Source organism: Mesocricetus auratus, unplaced genomic scaffold, assembly GCF_017639785.1.
Source record: "Mesocricetus auratus isolate SY011 unplaced genomic scaffold, BCM_Maur_2.0 Super-Scaffold_100041, whole genome shotgun sequence".
Taxonomy (NCBI): domain Eukaryota; kingdom Metazoa; phylum Chordata; class Mammalia; order Rodentia; family Cricetidae; genus Mesocricetus; species Mesocricetus auratus.
Genome location: NW_024429218.1, coordinates 6,310,599 through 6,322,173, shown reverse-complemented (window position 1 = coordinate 6,322,173; position 11,575 = coordinate 6,310,599). Strand labels below are relative to the sequence as shown.

Sequence of the window (11,575 nt, the reverse complement as noted above, 5' to 3'; positions counted from 1 at the left end):
CCCTTGGTGGAAGGTGCGTCCCCACGCTGAAGACACCATGCACTTCAGCTGCGCCCATCTGAGCTGGGACTGACCTGAACGCCTCTTCCCTGAAGGATAAGTTTCGTGGTACCAGAGATCAAAAAACCAAAATGGCAGCAACAGCAAGTCATCGCCTTTTTCTTATCGCTAAGATGAAACAATAGCGCTTAACGCACTTCATGCCTTTTCTTCATACAGTTTTTGGTTTTGTTTTGTTTTTTGTTTGTTTGTTTGTGTTTTGAGACAGGGTCTCACCATGTAGCACTGGTTAGCCTGGAACTTACAAAGATTTGCCTACCTCTGCCTCCTAAGAGTTAGGTAAAGGCATGCACCGTACACAGTACACGAATAATTTTGAAAGCAGGAATTATTTTAAAGGAGGTGGTAAGTTGAGTCAGATTATCTTTACACTTAGAGAAGTGCATTGTCTCAGCGACATCTGGAATTTTGGGATGTTTAAAACTCCAGCCCTTTAAATGACTTGAACAGAAATGGTGACGACTTTATGGCACTTCCAGCCGGCTGGCAAAGAATGCTGCACACTCCCTAACGGAAGACGAAGAACCGTGTAATCGGATGAGCCCAGGACCACTATGTAAGGAAAAGGTAGGAGGTTATTATGGTGAGCATTTAAAAATGTACCTGCTTAATCATTAATAAAACGGACTCATGAGTCAGAAATAACTGATGAAGGCGAGGAGGGGAGAGAGGCCTCGTGTACCAGGAAGTCCTGGCTGCTTGCCCAATTCTGGTGTGCTGGTAAATGTTTAACAGCCGGCTTTCCAAAGAGAGAGGGAAGGACCTCAGCTCACGGTCTGCCCAGCTCTGTTGTAGTTGCTGCAGATACGGTCACCATGAGTAACTTCCACGCCCGCGTGTTAAGTAAGTCTGCAAAAGACTTGAGAACTGGGCCCGGGGAGATGCTTTGGTGGGTAAGGGTGCTTGCTGAACAAGAGGACGAGAGTTTGGATCCTGGCCTCCCTTTTAAGCAGGGCACGGCTGCACATGCAGGTGACCACAGCCCTAGGGGGTGGGCTTGGGGTGCAGAGCCAGGTGGATCCCAAGAGCGGGCTGACCAGCCAACATAGCAGAAATGATGCGAAAACAGGACAAAACAAAACTGTCTCAAGACACAAGACCAAGATTGACAAAGGCGTCTAGCAGTGACTTTCCTGGAAGCGTATTTGAACACACACAGGTGCACACACATCACAGCTCTACCGCCCCTTCCACATATATCCTTCAGGGTTTACGGGCCAGTACAAGTCGTCTGAGCTTGCTGCCTTTACCCTTCACCGTCCCACATGGGGACAACGCAGCCGGGTTAAAAATTCTCCAGCCTTGCTTGTAGACAGGAAAGACCATAGCAGAACTGTCATCAGCAGAGGTTGTAGGAATGGTGACAGCCAGTCACCAACGGTGCTGGTTAGCAGTGTCTCTCTTAACGCTGCTTCTGGCTCAGCCCATCTCCTCTGCAGAGGCTGCAATAGCTCTTTTGTAACTAGCCATGAAAGAAAAGCAAAGAAAATGGTGGAGAACTTTGTTTTGACGCCCTTGAAGGCTCCCTCAGACCCTCGAGTCCTCCCTGGGGTCTTCTTTAAGCCATGGCTTATTTAGGTTTTGTGTTAAAAGCAGGTAACATTCTTCTGGTGTGTCAGTGGATACAGACCTTCCAAAAGGAGATTGCTACTGGAAGCAAAACTACTGAAAATTAAGAAAAAGTATCATATAGTCACTTTCACTTTTCATTGTTCCTTTGACATGAATTTGCTTAAAGCTCTTGGCTTGGAGACAGAAACTTTCTCGCACAGTACTGTGAATATTTAGCAAAAAGAATATAGCCAACCTGTAAAACATCTGCTACAGGTAGAGTCCATGCTGAGTACCAGAGAGACATCAACACGCTTGTACGATCAACAGCTAGTCACTTTGTGCTTGGCACCTTAGCTCCTCACCTGCAAAACAGGAACAATGCCATCCATACTAAAAAAGATTTATTTTAATTGTTAATAATGTATTTTAGGTGGAAGGGTATGTACACTTGCATGTAGGAGCCTGTGGAGGTCAGAAGAGGGCGTCAGATCCCCTGGAGCTGGAGTTACAGGAAGACAAATACCCAATGTGGGTGCTGGGAGCCAAGCTCAGGTTGTCTGCAAGGGTAATGTGCGCTCCCAACCGCGCCCGAGCCGGCTTCCTGGCTCCTTGCTGTGTTGTCTCAAGGGACTAAGGAGTTAATAAGTGTGTAAAGGGCTCCGAGCAATGGCAGGCCGACAAAGGACTTCATCGCCCACCTCACAAACCAAATCTGATGGGTTCCAGTGTCCTCTAAAGATAATGAGGAAGCCTTACACTTTATGGAGAGGGATGCTTAGAGATAGAAGTCACGCCTTTCAAGGTTCAGTCCTGGGGCCCGTGCTTAGGAAGCTCTACCTACAGTGAGTCTCAAGCACCCCTTTCTCAATGCTCCCCAGTTTTGAGAACACCCCTCAACTCCAGAGATTCACGAGCCCCACTGGACACTGCCAATGTCCCCACCTGTCATCTCACGATCTGTCCTCACCACCTAGTTCCTTGTGGTCTCTCCCTTGTCCATGTCTTCTAGGGTCTGGCTCTTCTCTCTACCACACTAACTCACAAAGCCCAGCTTTAGTGAAGAAGCCCAGCTCCGCCTCCTGTGGTCGGCTGAGCCCGGCTGACAGGGTTTGCTTCAAAGTTACCATTGCTGACCTCAGATGGGTACTTAGCAGTGCGGCCTGGCACTGCCACCAAAACTCCGTACTTTGCCTGCCTCCTGACCCTCAGGAGATGACTGCCTAGAACACTCTCCTCTCTTCCCCCTGGCCGCCCTCTCCCATTCGCAGGAAGCAGTCCTGGGACAGTTCACAGAGAGGAGAAAGCAGCCAGAAGAGACCTGTGTGGGGCTCACACCCCTGCAGCTACCTGCTTGAGCGCACATGCGCCCCCTGCCTTCCCTCCTGGCTTTCATTTCTCCGTGCACCACTGCTCTGGCTTCCCATCTTCCAAGACTCTATGCAGTGGACTTGCCCTTTCCTCCACTGGGAGGGTTGGAAACTGCGTTAGTCAGGGTTTTCCAGAAGAAGGGAATAGGACGAATGCACATCAGGAAAGGAAGGCGTTAGGTTGGCTTAAGCGAAGGGCTTGGATAATACAACCGTGAGCATCATCGGCGCGATACAGTTCTGTAGCTGCTGGTTCACAAGGCTGGGCACCTCGGCAGTCTTAGTCTGCTGCTGAAGACCTGGAGGAGTGCTGGTTTCCCGTCCACACGGGAAGGCCGGAGAAGTTAGATTCTAATGGCATTTGGAAGCAGGCAAAGCAAGCGAGGAAACAAAACCGTGAGCCCAAGCCACCTCTGGTTGTAACAGGAGGTGACAGGTCGGAGAGAGGGCTGAGAAGGAGAGCTTGTGGACACGCAGCAGGGCTTCAGACGCGGGGCTGGGGAGACCTTGCGAGACAAACATGAGCGAAGACACAGGGGGTGGGAATGGCTGGGAAGGGCTGCCCAAGGAGGCACTGGCAATGCCCTAGAACTTAGGTGGGAGCCATGTCCATCTGGAAGACGGACATGGCCAGGATGCCAGGATCTGGCCAGGATGACTTGAGGACGAGACCAGGAGATAAGAGCCAGGTTGGAGTGGAAAGGATGGCAGTTGGGGTAGGTCATACATCATACATGGCCTTTATCACGGTATGAACGTTGATTCTGAGTGAAATGGGAATTCAAGTTTCTTTTTTAATTAATGAAAGGACTTTAATAGTGAGGTTAGTCAGAATTTACGACTGTCTCAGAAATGTCCTTTTTGAAAGAGTATCCATTTTTTTATTACCACTTAAAGAAATAACTTGCACAGGGTCAAATAAAAGTTTATAGTGGGTATAATATTAATAATTATCATACCAGGACTACACTCAGAAAGGCCATCTGTAGTTTTGCAAATTATTTTAATGAACAGTTATATAATGCCACTGTATATCTCTCCTCTAGGAGTTTTTATTTATTTTTATTGTATGAGCATAGGTGTCTTGATGGCATGTGTTTCTGTGTATCATTGCATGTCTGGGGTACTTGGAGGCTGGGAGAGGGTAGTGAATCACCTGGAGCTGGAGTCACAGTTGTGAGCTGCCACATGGGCACTGGGAATTGAACCCAGGTCCTTGGAAGAACAGTCAGTGCTCTTAACTGCTAAGCCATCTCTCCAGCCCTCCCTTTAGGATTTAATCAAGAATCATGCACTGATTTTTTAAAAACAGTTTTATCAGGATAAAATTCATAATCGTGTAATGCAGTCTTTCAAAATATAAAATCCTATGGCTTTTACTGTATCCATACAGTTGTATAACCATCAAATTTCATTATTTTCTAATCCTTTTCCCACCCCGTAACCTTAGCGATCACCCCAGGTCCCTCAGTCCTGCATCCTAACACCCAATCCCAGGCAACTTTCTGTCCCTGTGGATTTGTCTACTATGACCATCTCACACGTATGAAGTAAACAAAATATATGTTTTTTTCTTCATTTGGCAGAATACCTTATTGTTTGGTTGCTTTTATTTTGTTTTTGAGACTGAACTCATGTGGGTCAAGGTGGTCTTGAAGTTACTATACAGCCTAGGATGACCTTGACCTGTAGGTCTTCTTATAAGGTACTATCACTCTTCATTTATTTGGTGCTGAGGATGGAACCCAGGCTTTCATCCCATCTGGGGAGAAAATGGCAGTACCCACTGCTTTTCTGTGGCTGAGTAGTGTTCCTGTGTATGGATATACCCCATTCTTTTCATCAAAAGAGGTTCTGTAGAAGCTAGGGGAGTGACTCCGGGTAGCATTTAACCAGGCTCAGTCCAGCTGTTGCATAAGGGACCAGAGAACAAACAACTACATCAAATGCTGCTTTTAAGGAAAACAAGATGAGATCCAAGAATTGACCAGTAAGTGCTCAAATAGTTTAATGAAGAAAGAAATTTAATTAGCAGAAATATTCTTATGTATAATTTATAAATGGCATTTTATGGGTTTATGGAATTTGTTGCATTTCCTTTGAATAATTAAATATGGAATACAGATATAATACTTAAATAATTAATAAGAATTTTAAGTGGAATGCTAGGCATGTAAAGGTACAGGAATAATTGGAGAGTATCATTAATTTGTAGTGGCCTTTGGTATTTTCTTTATATTGCTGGTAATTATTTTTTCCCTTTTTTTGGTTTGTGGGGCATTTATTTACTCCTAGAATAGTTCTTCTCTGAACATAACTCAACATTATGATAAATGTCCAAGATTTCATGCCCGCTTCCAGAAACTGACCAAGAGAAAAGTTGATTGTTTCTAGAAGGAACTTTTGGTGTTTGAACAGATCAGGAAGATGTGAGTCCATTTGTGTTGTTGTTGCTGTTTTGGGAGAGCAGGGCATCTAAAAGGTTGCACCAAAAATTTACAGCACTAAAAGGATATTTCCCAGTTCAAGGCCAGCCTGGGCTATACAGCGAAACCCTGTCACAAAACAAGCAAGCAAGCGAGCAAGCAGAAAGGGCTGGGGTGAAGCTCTATTGCCTAGCATGCTTGCGGCCATGGGTCTGATCCTTAGAACCTTATAAATAAAGGCGTGTGGTCGTGCGGTACTCAGGACGAGGAGCAGAAGTTCAAGGTCTTTTCCCCCTACAAAGCGGGTTCGAGGTCTTTCTGGGTTACGAGAGACCTTGTATCAAACATACAAATGGCTTCTGTCACTTGACGCAGCAAGGGTACAAACTGGAAGCAAATGCATCTACCTAGAGTGAGGTTCGTGTTAAGCCATAGCAGTGCTTTTAACAGGTCACCCAGTTTGGGGCATATGCCATTTGGAGGGCCTGTAAATCACTGGGTCAGTGATTGTAGGGTCATTAAAAGGCGTTTGTAGGACTATTGGGTGGGCCCGGTGGTCGTGTTCGAGAACATTTCCGAAAATAAACACAGGCTTTGGAACTTGACTGGCAGCTAGGCAGGGACCGGAGAGCAGGAGGCAGGGATCGCGCGGGCCGGGAATTTGGAGAGGATCCCTAGGCGGCAGCGGGCGCGCGCGGTGCGCGTGCGAGCGAGGGCGAGCGGCGGGCGGGTTGGGAGCCGGGTATTGGCAGGCGGGCTGTGGAGGCTGGGCGGTTCCGACTGCCTGACGCCAGCGCGACCAGATCAATCCAGGCTCCGGGAGCGAGCGGGCGCGCCGCGGCGAGGCCAGGGCCGAGGCTCGGGGACGGCGGCCAGGAGCGGAGCCGAGCGGAGCGGAGCGCGGGACCCGGCGCCCGGTCTCGTGCGTCCCCGCCGATGGGCGCGCCGCCGAGCCGGTAAAGCCGGGCGTACCGGGGCTGACTCGAGAGGGGGGACTTGTCCTGCGCCGCGCGGGGCGCACCGGGACAGGGACCAGCTCCAGGGGGACCCGGGAGGGCTCTGGGGGGCGGCGGGGAGGGGGGGGGACGTGGAGCCGGCTCCAGGCGCGATCCGGGACGTGCTCCGGAGAGGACCCGGGACGTGCCCCGGGACCCGCGCAGGGGGCGACCCGGGACGAGCTCCGGGACGGCGGCTCCCCCCTCCCCCCCATGATGGCGCCTTGCGGCCGGCCGCGAACCTGCCGCCCGACCTCCTTCTCCCGTCCCTCCGGGTCTTTGTCGGGCGTGCCCGGCTCTCCGGGGACCCCGGTCCGCATCGGGCCGCAGCCCCATTGTGTCCCCTCCCCGGCCTGCAGCCCCTCGCTGGGACAGCGCCGCGCTCCGCTGGGGTCGCCCTGGATGGGTGCGCGCACCCCTCGGGGGTCCCCACGCCGTCTCGGGGCGCGGGGGGGGGGAGGTCGAGGTTAAGGAAAGTTCGCAGCACAGTTCCCTCCGATTTATTCAAAGGTCTGGCGGCCTCGCGTCTTTTTTTTTCCCCTTCTCCCCCTCCCTCCCGCCTCCTTCCGCCTACACCCCCTGCGTCGCCCAGTGTCGCCTCATTCCTTTCCCTTTCCCGGATTCGATTGCTTCACCGCGCGTTCCGAGAGCCGGGAACAACTGTTCCCGTCCCGAGCGAGCGTCTTTTGTTAGTGTTTCGGTCGCGAGGCGGGGGCGGTGGGCGTGCGTGCGAGCGAGCGCGGGGCCTGGGCGGCCGCTCTGCGGGCTGCGTGCGAGGGCTGCGGGCACCGCGTCTCGGTCCCCGAGGGGCCGGGGAGCCCGCGGGGACCGTCGCCGACCGCGTCTCCGTACTGCGGTGGCTGCCGATCTTGTTGATGCGGAGGCGCACGCAGGTTTTCTGAATGCACGGTGCAGGGTACGAGACTACCCAGCCGAGAGCTTTCCATCCGAAAGCCCCAGCCTGGGCCAGCCACCCCGGGCCCCTCTCTCCGCCCTCTCTGGGCTTCTTGGGTGACATCTGAAGTTTTCAGAGCACGGACCCGTGGGGAGTTGCTTGGCGTGTGTAACGCCCTCCCCGTTGCGGGGCGAAATCACAGCCTGAGCTGCACACAGACAGCGTCTCTCCCTCCCCGGGCCTGCGGTGGGTAACGTGCCCACACCTCAGCACGATGGGGACACTGCCCCCTGACAGGTTCATTTTTCCTCTTGTTTGTAATTACCACTCTACGTTGTACCGGAAGCAGATGAGCTGTGCTGGAACCATCCACAGAGTTGAGGCAGAGGCGATGTTTACTCGCTCAGTGTTTTCAGTTGGTGAAAATAATTTTTTTTTGTAGCATTGTCACTGTGACGGAGGTGCCAGGCCTAAGTAGGCTGTGCTGACTTAACGTGTTCGCCCTGCTTCCCTCATTTTCAGTTAAGCGATATTTCCGTGAAGGTGGTGTGCCATTTGTGTAATTCTGCAGTTTTTAGGAAGCTGTAAACCGGTCTCGAGAGGTGACTTTTCTGGGGGTGGGATTCGAGAGACTCGGGAGGAGGATCAGGTTTCTTCGGAGGCTGGGGATTTGTCCTTGGTTTAGTTTTGACCCCGGCAGCCGTAGGTAGTAACCAAATGCATTCTTCCTTTACAGCATCCTCTCTACCTGCGTGCCCGGCGGGAGAGGATAGGCTTTATGTTTTGGAAGAATGACAGTTTTTTTTTAGGCAATTAAAAATGCTAATAACTTTGTTCATCTTGGAATTTCAATTCTTTTCCTGGTAAGTTCATATGAGCATCAAGAGGAAATAAATCTAGGTCCCCAGCTACACATGCTAGTTAAAAACGAAATTTCTGCGTTTGATCTTGATTTCCAGCGACACTGGCCTCAAGATAAAGTGGAGTAATGTGGGTAGGTTGGAAGAAGAATAAAGCCTGATGTAATTAGATGAGCATATTTAAGCTGCAGTAGCCTACATAATCAAGGCCAAGTTGTGTGTGTCTAAAAGATCTCATTTGTGTGGTCTTACAAGGCTAATGGAGGCATCGCTGAGACTTTATAAATAATGTAAGTTGTGTATAATGCAGTCTCCAGAGAGGCAGAGAGAGCGTCATTACCAGCCTTTTCAACCTGCCTGAGATCTTAAATTGATTTACAGCACTGAGCTGGTGCAAAATGATACATCAGGATGACATGGGGTCAGCCTGTAAAAGTCTATGATGTCAGCCTGTTAGTTCAGTCATCATAATTAAACCGTATTACAGGGGCAGCTGAGCAGGAGCCTGGCGTTATGCTTCAGATCCGGGTGGTACATGGGTTTTGTTTATAATGGAAAGGGACATGGTCAAGGACCCTAGTGTCTCTAAAAGCAGAAGCAACCTTCTGAATTGTGATTCCTGAGGGGGAGAAGAGAAATCTGAAGTTGATGCGTTGGGGTGGGGGAGAGGGGCTTTGCAGTTCTGACTTGTGTATCAAGGCATGCTCATGTGTGTTTAACTTGACCTTCTGGGTCTTCTAAAATAGCAGAGGCTTACACACTCTTGTTTCTGATCATTTACTAGCTTTGAGCTTGCACTGTATTGATATGTGCGTCAGCGTGTTATTGCTGTACCAGGTCATAGCTACCAGATTTCCACTGAAAACATAACAGCAACTCAAGGGGGCGGGGAGATCCTCACTTTTGCTTAAGTTTTTATTTTTATAAAACTATTCAATTTAGACATGCTGTCTGATAAGGTAGAAGTAGCCTTGTCTGTGTAATTAATCATAATTTAAGATACCATGTTGTCCGTACCACCCAGCCTTCAAGTAGCCGTATGCGACTGCCATGTTGAATGGAATGTGTATGGGACAGTTTCATTCTCACAGAAAGTTCTAGACTCTAGAATCTAAAGAATGGCCCACGACCTTTCCCCTGTACAAATAACTGTTTTTCAGACATGTAGTTTGAAAGTGACGAAGCTGGGTAAAATGGCTTTTCAGCAGATCTTATTTGTCATTCGTAAATGGAAATTATTATAGATTTTTCCCCCTTTCTTTCTGAGTTTTTACTGTGTGCCAGCATTGTTTATAGTGGCTATAAATTACCTAAGCCTGGGACCTCTCTCCATCTCCATCTCACAGGTAAAGAAACCGAGGCAGAGTGAGTGTGTTGCTTTTGGCTGCACAGCTAACAAGTTATGGTTTACAGTCTAAGCAGGAATATGAGTTAAGCAACCTGACTCCTCCCTGAGCCTCAATCTTAACTGTTTTGTTTGTTTTCTGCTTAGAACGGGGCCTCTTAAACTCTCTTCCCCTCGAACTCCCTTCTTGCCCAAGAAATTTATCCGTGACCCTGAGTATACAGGTATATGAAGCAGGTTTGCAGATCGCATACTTACTGATACACTCATGAAGAGATGTGCATTACTAAAGGCCGGTGGAATGATTCAGTGTGTCAGTAAGACTGACCACCTGAGTGTGGCCTAGGACCTGCACGGCAGAAGGAGAGAGCTACATTTTAAATTTATTGAAAGATGATTCTTTGGTATACATACAATTTTACCACCTGCTAAAGAGGAAACGGAATTTTCCTCTTGCTTATTTTACATTAAGATTTGCTGGGTATTTAATAGTATAGGGCATGGAGCCCCTTCGGGTTTCTTCATAGTAGATCCATACTTTGATTTTATAATCGTCAATGCTGAGAATGCCACTTCAACCTAATTATGTGGTGTAAAATAGCAGAAATGTGTTTTACAGAATTCAAATCAGCCACTCGAATATCAATTTTTAGAATTGAGCATTCTAACATAACACATTCCAGGGATACTAATCTAATACAGGTTAGTGTAGGAAAACATTGAAAGTCTTTGTTTTTCATAATTAAAATATTACTTTCAAAAAAACCATTTACTTGTGTGTGTAGGGGACGGGTGCAAGACCTGTGAGGTTAAGGGCAGCCCGCTGGAGTCTGTTCCCCTTCTCTCAGGGACCAAACTCAGGCCGTCAGGGTTGGCAGCAGGCACCCTTCCCCTCTGAGCCTTCCCGCTATACCACGGCTTTGCAGCTCTGGAAGAGTTGAAAAGTTGCTGTCTATAGTAAAACACAAGCGTGCCCTCCCCCCCCAGGTTCATAGCATATGACACTCTCGCATGCATCTGTACTGAAGGATTGCCCTCAGTGTTACCACGGCACGAGGACAGGCAAAGCTGTGGCGTGTTGCAGTCCAAAGCCTCCGTGAAGTCACCAGGGGCTGCCGGGAATACCTTGGATTCATTATGCCTCTGATCTTGAGTTAATGTTTGGTTACACATGTTGCCCATTTTTTTTTGTTGTTTGTTTTTTGGGGGGATATTTGTTTTTGTTTGTTTTTGAGACTCGGGTTCAGTTAAGCAGGGATTTGGAATACCCGGTAGGCTTTGCTTTTTCAGTGTGTACATGACTCTGCTTTTACTCTCAAGGCCCTTAGACAAATTCATTCTATGTCATGCTTTGTTTTGGGGATGCTGTCTCCGTCACCCCTGTTTAAAGGAGAGAAACTGAAGCTCGTGCTTATCTGAGCAGCCTATGACTTGAGGTCTGTCAGTAAGGCATTTACAAGTCCGGTCAGCTGTCTCCCTGCTTTTCTGTGTGATTCCTGATGATGCTGTTGAGGAAAGTGTGGTAGTCCAGCTCTGCTTCCCTTGAGCAGTTAGCCCCAGCACTGAGGTAAGACTAGTTCATTGCAAATTCCGTGGGGACAGCTTTTGTAGGAAGTCTCACTACTCACGTGCTCTTAGCTTTTTTGGGGGAAGAGTTTGTGAGTCTGAAGGAAGCATGGTTCTGACAGCCTTTCACTCCTATCTTCCTATCCAGAAATGTTGATGTGTACCTTGCCAAGGGCGTTAGAGACTAAAGATGCTCATTGTTAAACATTGCTTTAAAAGGTTTCTAATCCAATTGCTCCTACCAGGTTGGGCAATCTGAGGCCAAGAGAAATTACCTGGCTTGTGTGCTATTTCCCATCTAACTGATTGAAACAGAAAGCCAGACCTGGTCCTCTGAGGATTGAGGGTTCACTTATCTGTTATTTCCTGTTATACTCTGTTCCTGAGGCATTGGGCTGAGCACATCCTGGATCATTTGGGGAGGGGAAGAAAGAAGAATTGGGGGGGGCATGATATTGATGTTTTATACCTAACACTTTTTTTGAGCTAAGTAGCAATTAAATCTGA

General features: G+C 48.7%; 1 protein-coding gene across 1 annotated transcript in view; it reads left to right on the top strand.

Annotated features, from left to right (window-relative positions):
• Positions 1–6,208: 6,208 nt before the first annotated feature.
• Smad1 (SMAD family member 1) overlaps positions 6,209–11,575 on the top strand; it is a 62,083-nt gene continuing 56,716 nt past the window's right edge. Inside the window, exon 1 of the mRNA XM_005077731.4 lies at positions 6,209–6,363. The gene's annotated coding sequence lies outside the window, so the exon portion shown is untranslated. The remainder of the gene's footprint in view (positions 6,364–11,575) is intronic.